Source organism: Mus caroli, unplaced genomic scaffold (assembly GCF_978045245.1).
Source record: "Mus caroli unplaced genomic scaffold, Mus_caroli_1 scaffold_19, whole genome shotgun sequence".
NCBI classification, from domain to species: Eukaryota; Metazoa; Chordata; class Mammalia; order Rodentia; family Muridae; genus Mus; species Mus caroli.
In genome coordinates, this window is record NW_028227274.1 from 33,248,984 (window position 1) to 33,265,455 (window position 16,472).

The following is a 16,472-nucleotide window of genomic DNA, read 5'->3' on the forward strand; positions in this document are numbered from 1 at the left end:
CAAGAGTTCCTCAGAGACAAAGGTCTGGGCCGCAACAGGAAGACTAGAGGGCAAAACAGAGAGACAGCTCTCAGAATTTAGAGGGAAGGGATATCCCTGCAGAAACACCCCCTCCCACTGAGACCTGGGGGAAGGACTTGCCTAGGTGCTGTGACCTCTAGCTCTGACCTCTGACTTCTGGCCCTTGGGTGAGCGCTCAGGGCCAGAGTCAGGACTGGGGGGTGGGGCCCAAGGGACCCAGCGGAGGCTCTGGGAGTTAACGATTTACAAGAGGCCCCTTTCCGAGGCCTCTCTCCTTGGCCCAGCAGGCAACCCGTGACTGCCCAGGTGGCTAGACACAAAACCAGTCCCACCAGTTCAAAGAGCAGTTCATCCAGACCCCACCCCAGGAACAAACCGAGCACCCCATTCTCTGGGGTCTGAAGAGGAAAACAGTGCAGGGGATGGTAGATGGGGTCTTTGAGCCCCTTTGAGAGACCCGGTAGTTTTCAGAATCCTCCTCATGGAACACAGCCAACGCCCTGCTTTAACCTCTGGGGCCCTGTCAGAGAGAAGTCCCACCCCATCTCCTGCTGCAGGTCTCCCCTTTCTACTCCACCCTAGCCTCCAGGCCTTAGGCAGAACACTTACAGGCCAGACTGGCTTCTCACTGCCCAGGGCATCCCCCCCACCCCACCCCCAACACAGGACTCTGCCCTCCTCCACCCCCCTAGGCCTCTCCTTCATTACTCCTTCCTGACCCGGGAGCCCAGGAAACAGTTTGGCCTCTTTGAGCACTCGGTCTTATTCCTACCGGACAGATAGTTGACCCATGACTGTACAGGGATACTTGCTGTCAGGAGCATGATAGGCATCAGACCTTCCGGTCTCCCTCCCCCACTACACACACACACACACACACACATATAGAGTCTCAACTCCTAGTTCCTGGTAGGGGTGTAGAACTGTGTCTGTGTGTATTTACACATGTGCGTAACTGTTTGCTGTGCTTGGCTGTGGGGGACTGGCTAGTCTGTCTCCAGAGCTGTTTTGTTCTAGGGCTGGAGTCGTCCCTCCCCCGTGCCCCCCCCCCCAACTCTCTTCTTCTCCTGTTTTTCCAGACCAAAACCAGGGTGAGACACCAGACTAATTTTAAAGGAGTAAGCCCAGGTCACGTGGGAGACAGGGCTGTCTTGTTTGACATTTTCCTTTGGTTTTATAGCTCTCTTATTGTAGGTTGTCATAGGGTAAGGGTGACAGAGATGACACAGACCAGTGGTCAATGTGATGGTTGAGACCCCAAAAGCCTGAGTCCACAAATGGCCTTTTTTTTTTTTTTTTTTTTTTTTTCCTGAGACAGGGTTTCTCTGCGTAGCCCTGGCTGTCCTGGAACTCACTCTGTAGACCAGGCTGTCCTCGAACTCAGAGATCCACCTGCCTCTGCCTCCCAAGTGTTGGGATTAAAGGCGTGTGCCACCACTGCCTAGCCACAAATGGCTTTTAAACTCTTCCCTTCTTCTGCACCACATTGGGATTTCGGCTGCAATCAGAATCCAGAGTGACCTCCATTAAGACGTATTCTACCCTAGTAGTCAAGCTCACAAACACCCTTACTCCCATCCTTTGTGACACTGGTAAAGGACTTAGGTCCTAGAGGGGTTGACCCTAGGCACAGTTTGAGTGGAACATCTTCATTGGAGACTCATTCCTACACTCCTCTGTCCAGGCATTTCCAGCTTCTAGCTATTGGGTTAATGACAGGCGTGTGCAGTTGTGGGAATGCCTCAGAAAAGACTGGGCTGAGAACTTGGTTGGCTGCTTTGTCAACTTGGGCAAGTGTCCTTCAGAACCTGTGGATTCAATATGCACAGAAAGCAGTTAGCTTGGTGCCTAATTTATAGTAAGTTCTCACTTAGAAAGATGTAGACTTTAGGGGTAGGGGAGGTGGGAGCCACTCTCTTACCTTCAAAGACTTTTCACGGCTGGTGGATGAATAAATAAATCCATTTCTGGGACTGGGGACGCAACTCAGTGGTTGAATACTTGCTTAATACAAGCAAATCTCATCCCCAGTCCAGCCAAAAGAGAAAAAACCCACTTGTGTGTGATATGATCTCAACTGCCTTATGAGAGGAGAGATGACCTACACAAAAGTCAGGCCATGCTGTGGGTATATAGTACATACATCTCGAAAAAGGTACCTAGTGGGGCTGGAGAGATGGCTCAGCAGTTAAGAGCACTGGTTGCTCTTCCAGAGGTCCCGGAGTTCAATTCCCAGCAACCACATGGCAGCTCACAACTGCCTGTAACTCCAGTCCCAGAGGATCAGATGCCCTCTCCTGGCCACCACTGTACTTCGTGCACTCAGTACACAGACTTACTTTTAGGGAAACACCCAGACACATAAAATAAAGATAGTGGTTAAGGGGCTGGGCAGGTGACCCAGAGGCTAAAAGGACTAAGTGTTCTACCAGGGAATGTGAATCAGGTTCCCAGCACTAAAATGGTGGCTTACAACCATCCAGCCTTAACTCCAGTCCCAAAGACTCTGACATCCTCTTCTGGCCTCCCATGCACATGGTATATAAACATGTTATATAAACATACATACCGATAAAACATCCATAGATATAAAAGAGTTTTTAAAAATTTTATTTATATGGATACACTGTAGCTGTCTTCAGGCACACCAGAGGAGGGCATTGGATCCCATTACAGATGGTTTTGAGCCACCATGTGGTTGCTGGGAATTGATCTCAGGACCTCTGGAAGAGCGGTCAGTGCTCTTAACCACTGAACAATCTCTCCAGCCTTATAAAATAATTTTTTTCTTTGAAATATGAATTATCTGTGTAGCCCTGGTTGTTGGAACATGATCTGTCTGCCTCTGCCTCCTAAGTGCTAGGATTAGGTATATACCACCGATGCCCAGCTAAAATAAAAATTTTAAGGTAAAGGTTAAATAAGAGAGGCAGGAAGCCGGGCATGGTGGCACCTGCATTTAATCCCAGTACTCAGGAGGCAGAGGCAGGCAGATTTCTGAGTTTGAGGCCAGCCTGGTCTACAGAGTGAGTTCCAGGACAGCCAGGGCTATACAGAGAAATCCTGTCTCGAAAAACAAAACAAAACAAAAACAAAAACAAGGGGCTGGAGAGATGGCTCAGTGGTTAAGAGTACTGACTGAGGTCCTGAGTTCAAATCCCAGCAAGCACATGGTGGCTCACAACCATCCGTAATGAGATCTGATGCCCTTTCCTGGTGCATCTGAAGACAGCTACAGTGTACTTAGCTATAATAATAATAAATGTTAAAAAAAAACAAAAGAGAGAGAGGCAGGAGAGGGAGGGAAGGGGAAGAGAGAGGTGTGTGTGTTTAGCACAAGCGTGAGCACTTAATACAATCTGAACAGACTCCAAGGGACACCTTTTGCAAGTATCACCAACACTACTGCTGGCTGTGTAGGTATGGCCCAAACTCAGGCTCAGAGCTACCCCTACACAGGCTTCTCAGTGGAGTTGCACCGCATCTAAAGCAGGACCTTCTATGATAAGCTTGAATCAAGCCTTCTACACAGAACAGTAGATGTAAAGTCCTGGATTGCGTGGATCCCATGACTGTACAGAACCACTGCAGGATCTGGAAGCACAGGCACCCCATAATGAGTCTGCATGGAAGAAGCCCCAGGACATCAAAACTCGGGTTAGAGAACAACTTTGGCACCAACCATTCAGTCCCTTCATCTGAGAAATGGGGATGATATCAAGAGAGAAAAAAAAAAAGATAGGCAAGGGCTTCAGAGTGGGATTCAAGAGGGCAGGTGTGGTGACCAGGCTGGAGTAGCTGTGAGGTCTGCAAGGAGGAGGAGGAGGGGGGAGAGGAGGAGGAGGAAGAGGAGGAGGAGGAGGAGGAGAGTGATGGAAAGGAGAGTCACAGACACAGGGAGCAGTGAGGGTGGACAGGGACACAGTAATCTAGGTTCCTAGACTGCTACATTCCCGTCTGGAAGGCAGGTCAGGTGGGTATTGGGGTGGGGGCTGTCCTTCACACAGGTGCTGGAGACTTGAAGGCTGGTTGGTTGGTTGGTTGAAAACTCGGTTGAAACTTCAATAAACAATGTAAGCAAAAATATTTTTGGAGGGGTAGAACCAAGGTGGCATCCCTCCCTCTTCAGAGTGGGTGGTCTTTCCTGCCCCGCCGCCCTGCCTCCACGTTCTCTTCTTAAGCACACACTCATAGGATAGTGTTGCACGTAGATGGCTTGCTTGTGACAGTCCCTGTTCATGTTGTATTTTCCGTGGGAACAATATTCTCTCTGGCTCCCAAGTAGATTGGACAGGTGAGGCTCTGCATCTCCCAGTTGCTGAGGTATAAAATGGGAAGACTCTGAGATCAAAGGAGGCCAGGCACAGTATTGGTATCATTTCCTCCCTGAGGAAGTCAAGCCCACTGGGGCACCTGGCTCTCTCCACTACAGACCCCTTAGCCTTGGGCTTCTTGAGTTTGCTGAGAGGTAGGGAGTCTCAAAGAAAAATGCTTAAATAGCAACTTCCTGTGCCAAATAGTGCCTGGCAAGTTGGGGACCAGAGAGAATCTGGTTTAGAGTTTTGTTTTTTTCTTTTAAATGCATATGGATGCATGCGTGAGGTGGGAGGCTGGGGCGCACAGCAGTGTGGTGAACTGTTGGACAACCTCAGGGGTCACGGAATGCTGCCCACTTTCTCACTGGAGCTCACTAATTAGGATGGCTGGCTTGTAAGCTGTAGGGAGTCTTCTGTCTCTGCCTCTTCACTGTTAGGTTTACCATCCCAGGTTCAGGGACTCAAACTCAAGTCTCCCCACTGGCAAGGAAAGCACTTTTATTTACTGAGTGAGCCAGACCCTCTGCCCGAGACCACCTAGCACAGAGCCTTTTCCCAGTGTGTAGGACTTGATCTGTACTGGCTCTAGGCTTCAAGGTAGACAGGTCCTTTACTTCCTGGGTCAGGATCTCATGATTGTTGCTCATCCCCAGGGAGCAGGTCCCTCCGCACAGTCAGCATCCTGGCTTCTCCAGATACAGTGAGTGAGGAGGGGTAAGTGTTGGAACATCCTAGAACATACAGACCCAGGATTCTGCCTCCCTTTTCCTTGTAGGGTTTGTGCCAAATAGCACCTGGCAAGGTTAGGACCAGAATCTCTAAGCAGAATAGCAGTGTGTCCACTGTCTTAGAACTGTTTCCATACAGGGTGTGGTGACATCCACTTTTCGTCCTGTCCCAGCACTTAGGAGGCAGGTGGATCTCTCTGAATTCATGGCCCGCCTTGCTGTGTACTGAGTTTCAGACCAGCCAGGACTACATTGTGAGGCCCTGTCACAACAAGAAGGAGACAAACAGAAGAACTATTTACAGTGCAAGCGCCTTTTTACTTAGCTGACAGGTTTCTTTTGGGGTGACTATGAAGAAATCAGCTAGAGGTTAAGGGGGAGCTAAACACCTCCTCCAGGAGACCATTCTTTGACAGTAGGTAGGAACTGGCAAGGGGGTGTTCCTAGGGCTGGTCAGAGTCACCTTGTGGTCTGGGATGTCAGAGTGGGAGACAGGTAACAACCCAGGTGAGCTTTGTCCTTGACATGCCACCACCCCACTCCATCTGCCCCATCAGTCCATACACAGATGCTTGGAGGGCAGCTCTAGGGAGACCCACAACCAGAGAGGAAGCAGCTGTGGGAGGTGATTTCACTTCTCCCATAGAGGCCAGAGTCTGTGGCTGGCGGCACCAGGGCCAGTGCAGTTAACCCTCTGTTATCTGGACTTCAATTGGTATTAGATGATAATACTTACCACCAAGCTGATGCTCCCAACCTCACTGCTCCGGAATTCCCCATGGGTCTGGAGGCTGTGTTTTCTCTGGCTTGAAGGTCTGATTACTGCAACCCTGACCTTCCACTCAAATCCCTCAAGACTTCAGAACTATCACTCCAGGACGATAGGAGTCCAGGGCTCATTCTATGGTTCTCTGAGAAGACATCAGATGTAGGTAGGATTAGCCCAAGCTGGGCAGATGAGGGAGGGGACATGGTCAAAGGACAGAGGTACAGATGGAATAGGTGCTGTCTCAAAACTGCTGTTTCCACCAGGCGCAGGGTTGAGATTTAGTTCTTAGCTAGTTATCTACAGAATGTTGCTTGGTTCCAGGTACTATTACAGGCTCCCTGTTCATAAGCCACAGCTCTAGGGCACCAGTGTACATGCCTTGCCCCAGGATTGTAGTTGGGTAGGAGCCTGCCTCCTAAAAAACTCAAAATGTCCTCTTTCTGATTAGTTTCTTCATCTGTGAAATGGGAGCAGGACTCTGCCTCCTTTTTTCTTCCGTTGGAATTAGGGTCTACTGAATGCAGGCAAGTGTATTTGGGAAGGGTGCGGTCTTTGAACTAAGAGACTGGCAGACCGAGCAGCACCTGAGCTGGGGGGTGGGGGTGGGGGCTGAGCTGCCAAACCTTCCTTCTCAATCCCTGTAGCTTGTTGCCCCCCCTGAACAGTTGAGCAGAGAGCAGAAGGTCTGCGGATTTTCCACGGAAGGTGCGTCTCCAAGCCCAGGCATCTCCTACAAAGGGGTCGTGTGGTATTTATTTATTTACTTATGTATTTGTAAAGTTGCATGGAAAAAAGGTGAAGCTTGACGCGCGGGGGAGCTCAGCCTGGGAGGACCTCGCCAGGACGCGGGGATCTTGAGGCGCAGCGGCTGCGACTCCAGCTTCAGAGCCTGCGGCGTCCAAGTGGCCAAAGCTGATCTGGGAGGGAGGCCGCGGAGGAGGGAGGGAATCCGAGGTGGAGAGGGGGGGTGAGGGAGCCGCTAGTCCGGTCCGGGTTTTGCCGGCAGCCCCCGGGCAGCGTTCGGAGCTCCTGCCCGGGCGGGCGCGCGGCGCGGCGGCAGAGGCGGCGGAGCCTGAGCTGGGATGTAGAGGCGGCGGCGAGAGCAGGCGTCCGAGCAGAGCCAGAAGAGGAGAGCCTCACCCCCGACAGCCCAGCCCCGCGTCCCAGCCAGCGCCTAGCCATGCGCACCGCCTGCTGAGTCCGGGCGCCGCACGCCGAGTCCTTCGCCCGCCGCGCCGCGAGGCGCTGCGCTCCGGGGTGATTAGTTGCTTTTTGTTGTTTTTTAATTTGGGCCGCGGGGAGGGGGAGGAGGGGCAGGTGCTGCAGGCTCCCCCCCCTCCCCGCCTTGGGCCAGCCGCGGCGGCGCGACTCCGGCTCTGGCCCCGGGCGCGGCGGGCGACTGGAGCGGAGCGCACCGCGGCGGTGCCCAGAGCGGAGCGCAGCTCCCCGCCCCGCCCCTCCCCCTCGGCCTCGCGGCGACCGTGGCGGCTCGGACGACTCGCGGAGCCGGTAGGTGTCGGGCCCTCCTCCGCCCCCCCCGGGAGGCCAACCCCCTCCCCTTCCCCGCCTCCCTCCCTCTCCTCCCCCGGGGCTCCGTGCGCGGCCGGGGCCGGAGTTCGCCGCAAGTCCGCGGAAAGTTTGGCGGCGCGGGTTCCCCCGAAGTTCAGGTGCGGAGAGCCAGGGATGGGGAAGGAGGGGTCGGTGTTTGGGAGGGGCGGGGGACGCCCGCAGCCTGAGCCGCGGGGCCTGGGAGACCTAGCTCCGGTGATCGCTCGGTGGCCGCTCCTATATCGAAGCCTTCCCAAGCCGCAGTATGCTCGGTCGCAGATCACTGAGTTCAGACAAAAAGAGGGGTTTTAGGGTCGAGGACGGCGGGCTGGGAGCGGAGGAGCGGGGCTGGGGTTCTCCCTGCGGGGGACGCTTCCTTCCCAATCATTGTAGCTTGCGGGCGCCGGGGGTCCTCACCTCGCAGTGCTGGGCGGGTGCTGCGCCTGCGGGGGTGGCTGCTTGCAGGTCTGCGGCGCACACTCAGACCCCACTCGCTGCCCTGTATTCAGGGACGTTCTTAACTGCCCCGAGCGCCTCGGACCACGCGTGGCCTTGCCTCCTCTTAGACTTGGAAGAGGCGGCGGCTACTTCTGTTTTTTCCCCTCGGGCTGCTCGCCCCCGCTGCCTGCAGGGTGCCTGGAGGGCTGATCAAGTTTGACCTTTTTTTTTTTTTTTCCCGTCAAAGTATATCACCTCCACCTCCGCCGGCTAGGCGGTCTCTCTTCTGTCCTTTACGGCCTTGGGGAGTCTCGGACTGCCTTTCCGTTTGTGCCTAGCTGCGTGCAAAGCCGGGGACGCGGGGGGGGGGGGGGGCGGGCGGTTGTTCCTCGGCTGCAGGTCTGCAGGGGGCGGGCATCCCAGGCTCCTGCCACGCTGCTCTGGCCCCGAATTTACCCTCGAAGTCCCGCCCGAGCCCCCTCCCTTTCGCATCCCTGGAGCCAGGGCTGAACTGCCGCGAGAGGAATGTGTTAATTTTCTTACTGGGGGAAGTTGTCCTCGCCCGGAATGGGCTGTTTTCCGGCGGGGAGAGCGGGGTGCGCCTGGCTTTGTTTATGAATAGGTTGGACCGAAAGTGAGGGACCCCGTTTTTAAATTAGGGGACCTGTCACAAGTGCTGGGGCGCACCGGAAAAAGCAAGCAAAATTTCCTTTTTTTTTTCTCCCTGGGGAATCGTAAGGGGTGCGCAGAGTTGGGTTGGTGCCATGGGTTGCAAGGAGGTACCATTAGATTTTGGGGGATTTGTAGTGACTCATCTGGAAAGACTTGCTCCCCTGGTCTCCAGAAAAGTGGGGGGAATGAAGGTTTGGCAGCCGCACCCTACTATGCTCCCCGGGACCCTGGGTGGTCTGAGAGTTGGGTCATCCAAATGGGAGTACCCAAAACGAGATGCGGATTAGGCCCTTGATCCTCGCCTTCCCTTGTGCCCCCATGCTGTTTGGAGCCCTCGGTTTTGTAGTGCGTCCCCCTCCCAGCCCACCCCGCCCCCGTCGCGCTGGTTTGCCCAGGAAGCACTAGGGAAGGGGGCGTGTGATCGCTGGCTCTCGCCCCCGCCCCCGGAGCAGCCCCAGGGCCGCCGGCAAACAGAGTCCCTTTCAAGTTTTCCGCTGGGGCCGCCTGGCGGGGGCTGCGAGCGCGGTCGCTGCGGACTTGTTTGGAGCGCGGTTTAAACGCCCAGCGCCACCTCAATTGCCCCCACCGGGGGGTTCGGGTGTACGGTCCTAGCAGTGGAGACTGTTTAAATGAGATGGGTGGGGGGCACCTATTGGCCTAAGCTTGACCTGACCCTCTCCTGAAAGGCTACGGTGCCTTGAGTTGTTGGTGGAAACCCTTCCCATCTCCTTTTTGAGAGTAGTATGAGGAGACTGTCCTCACCTACTTCGACTGTGACTGCATGGTGTTGATTTAGCAGTTCCTTAGATGAGAGTCAAGCTGGAGCTTGTTGTTGGGGGGGGGCGGGTAGCGACGCGCTCTGCAGCTGTCGCCCCCCCCAGAACGGAAATTGTCCTCCTTAGGGAGGAGGGAGGGGTGACAGTTTGATTTTTTTTTTTTTTTTTTTTTTTTTTGCCCCGGGGAGGGTTGGGAACAGCTGACGGAGGTTGGCCTCTGGGTTACTCTGTAGTCCTGGTAAGCACTATAGGTGCCTCCCCTTCATCCTGGCAGGAGCTGGATTCTCTAGGGGAAGCACCTAGCTAAATGGGCTGCAGAAGCTAGGCCCTTGGCTAGCTGGCTTGTTAGTGCCTTATTTATGTGTGTGTGTTTGAGCCCGGTTTCCCAGCTCAGCAGGTAACCCTGGCCTCCTATCTCTCCTGTTGACTTACCGGAGGGCCAATGGCCTCCCCTTTATCACGTGAGGCCTGGAATGTCCACCCGGCGGCTGGGCTGAGCTGGGCTGCGTGGGGGAAGGGAAGGGGGGAGGGCTCTGAATCCAGGGCTCAAGCCCCTCACAGGCTTATGTGCCCAAGGGCTCCCCGGTGACCCTTCAGTTTTGTTGTTTCTTTTCTCATACCCATTTGGCGACTGTGAAATTGAGGCTCATGTGAATGTGGGGCCATGCTTGTTTCCGTAGGTTAAGTCCGCCCTTCTTTAGGTCCCTACCTAGTTACTCATGGGAGCATTCAGTGCTTCTTTCCAAGAAGAGGAGAGAGCTTTGGACTGAGCTAAAGCCAGCTGAGTCCATAGGGTTTGTGGTGAGGTAGAAAAAAATGGAGGACTTGAGACTTGGACTAGACCTGATCGCGCTCTTGATTCTGTGGGATGCGGGAATCACTCAGTCACAGGAAATTCTCCAGCGCTTGCCTTCGGTGGTCATGGATGGAGTGGGCTTACCTACTGTCATTTTAAGTAATTCATTTATTCAGCCTCTGGTGGGTGCTGAGTTCCTTGCTGTTCTGGTGTGCACATTCTGCCTCGGGTCTGGAGGGGCAGGAGGGTGAAGGGTCCCCCAGTGTAGAGTGCCTGCTCTCTTACCCTTTACCATCCTAGAGATTGTGTGTGTGTGTGTGTGTGTGTGTGTGTGTGTGGTGTCCTTGATTAAGTATATTAATAGTTAAACTCTCACTCATAGCTGGAACTCACCAGACCACAAAAAAAGCCTCCCCCGTTACTCACGCGCTACTGCCCAACAAGAATATCCCACTAAAGTTTTTTTCTGCAGTCTCTTCCTTCCCTCTTGCTCTGTCTGCTCTCCTCAGTGCTGAGCCCACCTTCCCAGGCTGCTGGCAGGGAGAAAGGACTGCCCCCTCAGAGACCCAGAAAGCTCCAACCCTTCATCTGCCCGTAAAATCAGCTGGCAAAGATGGGGTTGTGTGACACTGTGTCTGTTGATCTGTGTGACAGCCTGGATGGTATATCTCTTGTCTGCAAGTCTGTGTTTAGAATGTGTATGTCTGAAGATGTGGAAGTCTAAGATGTATGATTTTATACAAATGAATGGTTATGTATCTGCATTATATATTACATATTATCATACTACATATACATCTCATGCACTTAAGTCTGAAATTGTATGTCTGTTGGTTGGCCATGTCCCTATATAACATACACTGTATGTTTCCAGTACTTGGAATTTTGTAAGGTTTGTGATTTGTATGTGTCTGATTTGAGACAGTGTCATACTGTATAACCCTGGCTGACCTGGAACTTATTATATAAACCAGGTTAGCTTTGAACTCACAGATACCAGTCTGCCTCTGCCTCCCAAATTCTGGGATTAAAGATGTGCCCTACCACACTTGGCTCCTAGTATGTACTTGAGATACACACACACACACACACACACACACACACACACACACACACACAGAGACACACGGGAGAGTGTCCACTCCTTTAGAGGTACATGTCTGGATTGTGAGTTTTTGAGTAAACCTGGAAGTAGACATATTTGAGCTGAGTGGGCAGTTGTCAGTGGCTAGTGGCTTTGTGTTTCTTGTCTCTTTCTTAATCTGTTTGCCATTCTGACTTTCTAAGTCCTTTCTTCCCTGTTTGTGAAGCCGAGAGACTGAAAACCTTTTCCACTTAGCTGTGTCCTCCCTCCCACTAGCCTTAGTAACAGGGCAGCCTCCTGGTCTGCCTGCCGCTGGGAGTTTTGGAAGCCGTGGAGGGAGACAGGCTGGGGCCGGGGTGACAGCGCATATCCACCGCGATGGCAGCCTGTGATTATAAGAATAAAAGGGTTTTAAGGTCATGGGTGTTTCTTCTATTTCTCCCCTGGCAGCAGAGGTCCACAGCAGTGTGTCTGCAGGTTGGGGTATGCCCCTGTGCGGGTGAACATCAATGTGTGATTGTGTGTGCGTGTGTGTGTGTGTGTGTGTGTGTGTGTGTGTGTGTGTGCGCGCGCGCGCACACCTTACCTGAGAGCAGAATCACACATGGACATGCATGAGCAGAACTTGTGACAGTCCATGGGCTTGTCCTGGATTCTCAAGGGGCTGGAGAGTGATTCCCAGTTAAACTTCCCGCTGCTTGGGCATCCCACAGAGCTGGAACTCTTGACTGTCTTCTAAGGGAGAGTGGTCTAGCCTCAAGTCTTGCTTTCTTAATTTCCTCTCCTCTAGTTGAATCCTGGCTTTGAGACTAGCTGGGCCCAGTCACCTGGACAAGGCCACATTTTGGGGTGTCACTGCCTGCCCCTGGACCAGCTCCAGCCTCTGTAATTGCATTCTGTGGCCTAATCCCCCGCCAGCTCAATTAGATTGCAAATTCTTCTTCATTTCCTGCCTCTTGATGCTGGCCTCCCTCTGGGTTTGCAGGGATTGGGGGTGGTGGGCAATCCCAACTTCCCTTCTACTAGCCCTAGGGAATCTAGGAGGGTGATTAGTTCTTGGTACACCAACCCTAGAGCTGAAGTCAGAACCCTGAGGACCAGCAAGACAGGGTTCCACTAGCCCTTTTGCGCCAACTACAGAATCCCTCTGTCAAGAAACAGGATCTCTTGTAGCTGGTACAGGGCTACCTGTGGAATAGGCAGATCCCTTTAGCCAGGTTCCTAGGCTGTCCCTTGGCCATGCCCTCCGTAGACTGACTGTGCTCACCACCTGCTCCCACAGCAGTTAGTACTTACTGAGCACTGTGTGGCTCAGGCCAGCCTTACACTTGCAGAGACCCTTCTATCTCTGCCTTCCCAAGTACAGGGACTTACAAGCATGTCCAGCACTTCAGCAATAGCCTCCCTTTTCACCTTTTCCTGATTTCCCAGCCATAGTTCTTTTAGGGGCCTGTGGGCCCACCGAGGCCTTCTCCTGGCTCCGCCTAAGAACCATCCCTGAACTCCATACAGTGCACATGCAGGACTCAAGAGAGGTCTTCACACCTGACTGTGAATCCTGACCACTATATGGCTGACTGTATACCATACAGGCAAGTTTTCTCTCTACCTACCTGTTTCCTTTATCTCTGAGATGGGTCAGTAAATAGCTAACTAACTCATGTGACCAGTTTTAGATTGAATGCAAGGATTAAGCATGAGGAGAGAGAGGGCCTAGATGTGTCCACTCAGCAATCAACAGAGGTGGGCCTGATTTGTTTGTTTGTTTGTTTGTTTGTTTGTTTGTTTGTTTGTTGTATCCTTAGGACAGGGTCTTTCTACATAGCCTTGGCTGTCCTGGAAGTTGCTATGTAGACAAGGCTGGCCTCAAACTCACTGAGTCTTTCTGCCTCTGCTGGGATGGAAGGCTTAGAAGCTGACTTTTATAGTGTTAAGAACTATTTCCAATGAATTGGGCCGGGGAGGACAACCTGTATCTAAGAACCAGGTCTGTGCCCTTGGCTGCCTTACTCTCTCCACACTGGAGTTTATCTTCCCCATCTGCAAAGTGGACGGAAGGAACCAGCCTCCGAGCACCCAAAGGCCTGTAGGGCAGGACCTGTAGGGTGCTCAGCCCCACGGGGTTCCCACATGCTATTTGCTCTCTCTTTTCTTTCCTCTCATTAAGCCTGCTGTGGGTAGAACTATACAGACACAGAGGGCAAGGGGCTGGCCAAGGTCATGAGGCTGGTAATGGGGCCAGGGAATGGTCTGCTGGCTCAGCGGAGCTGTGAGGCACAGCCTTCCCTCCCCGCTAGTCACTGAAAAGTGGTAGCTTGGCTGTTTTTTGTTTTGTTTTGTTTTGTTTTGTTTTGTTTTGTTTTGTTTTTTTCTCTGGGAAGGGGAGTCCACCCCCTCCTCCCCCAGGAAGCACCCATGACAGCCACTGAGCTGACAGGCCTCCTGGCTTTAATACTGGAGTGGCTGGAAGCTCTGGAAGGCTGGCTGTGCCCAGCTCAGCCTGAGGGGAGAGGGAACTATAAAGTTCTCCTTCCTATCACCAGTCCCCATAGCCCCGCCTGCCCTCGGATAGACGGTGGCAGAGGTGGGGGCTGCCTTCCGCCTCAGGCCCCCTATCGTTTACTGGCTAGTCTTCTGAATTCTGTGACCTCTGTCACTCGCTGGCCTAGGCTCTTTAATATTTCATAGCCCTTCAAGTCGACCCCCTTGCCCCAGCCCACAGGGCCCCCTTTGTCTGCCCCCCCCCCATCTCTGTCATTGAGTTACTGACCCAGAGGCTGTCTCTACCTTCTGGCACTGTGACTGCCACTGTTGCCTTCCTTGTCTTTCTTGACCCTCCTACTCTACACCTCCACTGGACAGACAGACACACACACACACACACCCTATCTGATATCTCCCTGACATCTCTGACTGTCTCATCTGCTTTTCCTCCATTTTCCTCTTTTGTTGGGCTCCCCTTCCCAGTGGAACAGAAACCGTGGCAACTGGTCTGCCTGCCTGTCCTTGCGCCCTCCGCCCCTTCCTGCCCCCTCCTCTGGCTGGCCGGTCGGGCTGGCTGGCTGGCTGGCTGGCGTGAGAGCCGGTTTTATTTATTTTTCTGTTTGTTTGGGAAGAGGGCAGTGGCAGCCCTAGGCCTGGCTGCTGCGCTCCGCTTAGAGCAGTGGGCAGGCAGCCCTGCTGGCCTCCCAGGAATGTGGCTGGGACGCCCTGCGCTGGATTTACCTCCCTCCAGCTGCTGGGCTCAACAGGGCAGAGCCAGGCCTGCCCAGTGGCCCCTGGGGAGCCTTGGACTTACTCTGTCCTGTCTGGCAGACCCCACGTGGCTTTTGGGGGGACCAATCCCCCCCTTGCCTCTGACCTCCTCTGACCTCCTCCTCTGCCTCTCCTGCCTGGCCAGCAGGAGGACTTGTTTGCCATGCTGGAATGAGCCAACATGGGGGTACTGGAGGCCTGGTACCTACCAACAGCCACCCTATCTCCCACCCAGGGGCCTAACCTAGCTAGGCCGGAGCCAGAGTAACTAGATCCCTCAGTGTCCTGACCAAGGCCCCGTGTGCACACACCTGCGTGGGTATACACATGCCCATGAGTGCTGAGACCTGCTTACTCACAAGCACCACCAGGTTGTGCTTCCTTCGAGGCAGTGCCGTACTTCCTGTCGTTAGCTCCTTCGTTCATCAGATGCTTACAAGGGTTTTGAGCCCCACTAGGTGCCAGCCTTGCAAATGGGATGTGGCAGTGGCTTCATTGTGTACCCAGTGCCTGGCACCATGTGTTTGGAAGATTTTAGCTATTGCATTCATCAGGCTCTGTCCTCACATAGATATGAGAAAGCCCAGCCCACCCTAAGCCCCTAAGTGATGCTACTATGCCAACCTCTTTATGCCCTTTCTCTGCTGTTATCCCCACCACACACTTGGGAGTTGGGTGTTGGGTATGCCTAGCTGTGCACAAATGAAGCAAGTGAGGTGGGGTCCTGGTTCAGTGTATGCCAGGCTGTGAGTACCCTCAGTGCAGCTGGAGTTGGTCAGTGTGTGTGTGTGTGTGTTTTGCATCTTCCATTCTGCCCAAGTGTTTACCAAACATGGGCCTGCGTCCTCTCCACCACCCTGACTCCATCATCCCAGCAAGGAACCTGGTTTGAGGCAGGGAAGAAGGCTGTTTGACTGGTTGAGTGAATGAATGAATGAGCTGGCCGTGTGAGTGAACTTTCTCAAAGTACACTGGGGTGCCGGTGGGTAGAGGGCAGGCATGTGGACACCTACTGACTCAGTGAAGCATAGTGGGAAGTGAAGGGCTGAGCAGCCACGACTGAGAGATGTGGACAAACCTGGTGGGCAAATCATACCTTCTCCTTGGACCTCAGTGTTTCTATCTGTCAACTGGGCCCCAATTTGGAGGGTTTTTTTGGCTGGCTACCAGCTGGCCTAGACTGGGGCCAGCCTGGGAGGTGAAGGGACTGTGGTGGGAAGCAGGAAGCAGTGGGTGGTGAAGACAGGAAGATAAAGCCAAGAGCCTGGCTTGGAACCTGAGAAGCATGGAGACCAGTACTGACCTGATGTGGGCTTGGCCCGCGCTTTGGGGGCCGAGCACAGGCTCACAACCCTCCAGCTACCAACTCTTGCTCCAGCGCAAGCTCATTTCCTGACATCTGTGCAGTTAGTGGCCCTGTGTGCCAGGAGGAGGTGGCCTCTCCCCTGGGGTTAGACTGGTTCCTCCCCCAGCCCATAGTATACCCCAGCTTTATGTCATTTCCTGTTGACCCTCTCCAGCCCAGCCCTCTTCCCAAAAGCTTTGGTGAGAGATTGGTCGGAGGTGGAGGTGGGTGGGCCCAGTGGCCCCTTCCCAGAGCCGTAGGATTTTGGCAGTCTAGAATCTTAGTGACAGGAGTCTAGAATCATAGACTGTTTGCAATGAAAAGATGTTTTAAGTTGGCATTCTTGTCACGTTGGGATTCTACAGTCACCAAGAGTAGGTTTTCCTGCGGGGAGGAAGCATGCATGGCCACGCTTCAGTCGCCTTGTTTGACGCTAGAGAACACGGGAGAGTGGGGCTGGAATGGGGCTGGGCTTGGGGCTCTCCTGAGGCTGCAGAGCCAGGAGACCTCCAGGGACAAGGACCTATTCCAGGGACTGAAAGGCCAGTTCTACGTGGAGAGGGTGGGCTCTGGGCCCAGTCAGGCAGCAAGGGGCTGTGGCTGGCCTGCAGACACAGGAGGGGTCCTCCCTGTGGCAGCCTGCCGCCTGCTGCCCACGCTTCCCGAGACACCAGTGTGAGGAGGAAATGCAGGCTGTTGCTTCCAGCGACAGCAGGCAGGGCCG

The 16,472-nt window shown here is 53.7% G+C and overlaps 1 protein-coding gene across 4 annotated transcripts in view; it reads left to right on the top strand.

The window, feature by feature from the left end:
* Nucleotides 1–6,882: 6,882 nt before the first annotated feature.
* Nucleotides 6,883–16,472, top strand: part of Cxxc5 (CXXC finger protein 5) — a 32,465-nt gene continuing 22,875 nt past the window's right edge. Inside the window, exon 1 of one of the 4 annotated variants that reach the window (XM_021150508.3) lies at nucleotides 6,883–7,091. The gene's annotated coding sequence lies outside the window, so the exon portion shown is untranslated. Of the gene's footprint in view, nucleotides 7,344–7,386; nucleotides 7,502–12,116; nucleotides 12,741–16,472 lie in introns of those variants that run through there. The other 3 variants (XM_021150506.2, XM_021150505.2, XM_085833697.1) reach the window with 3 other exon arrangements.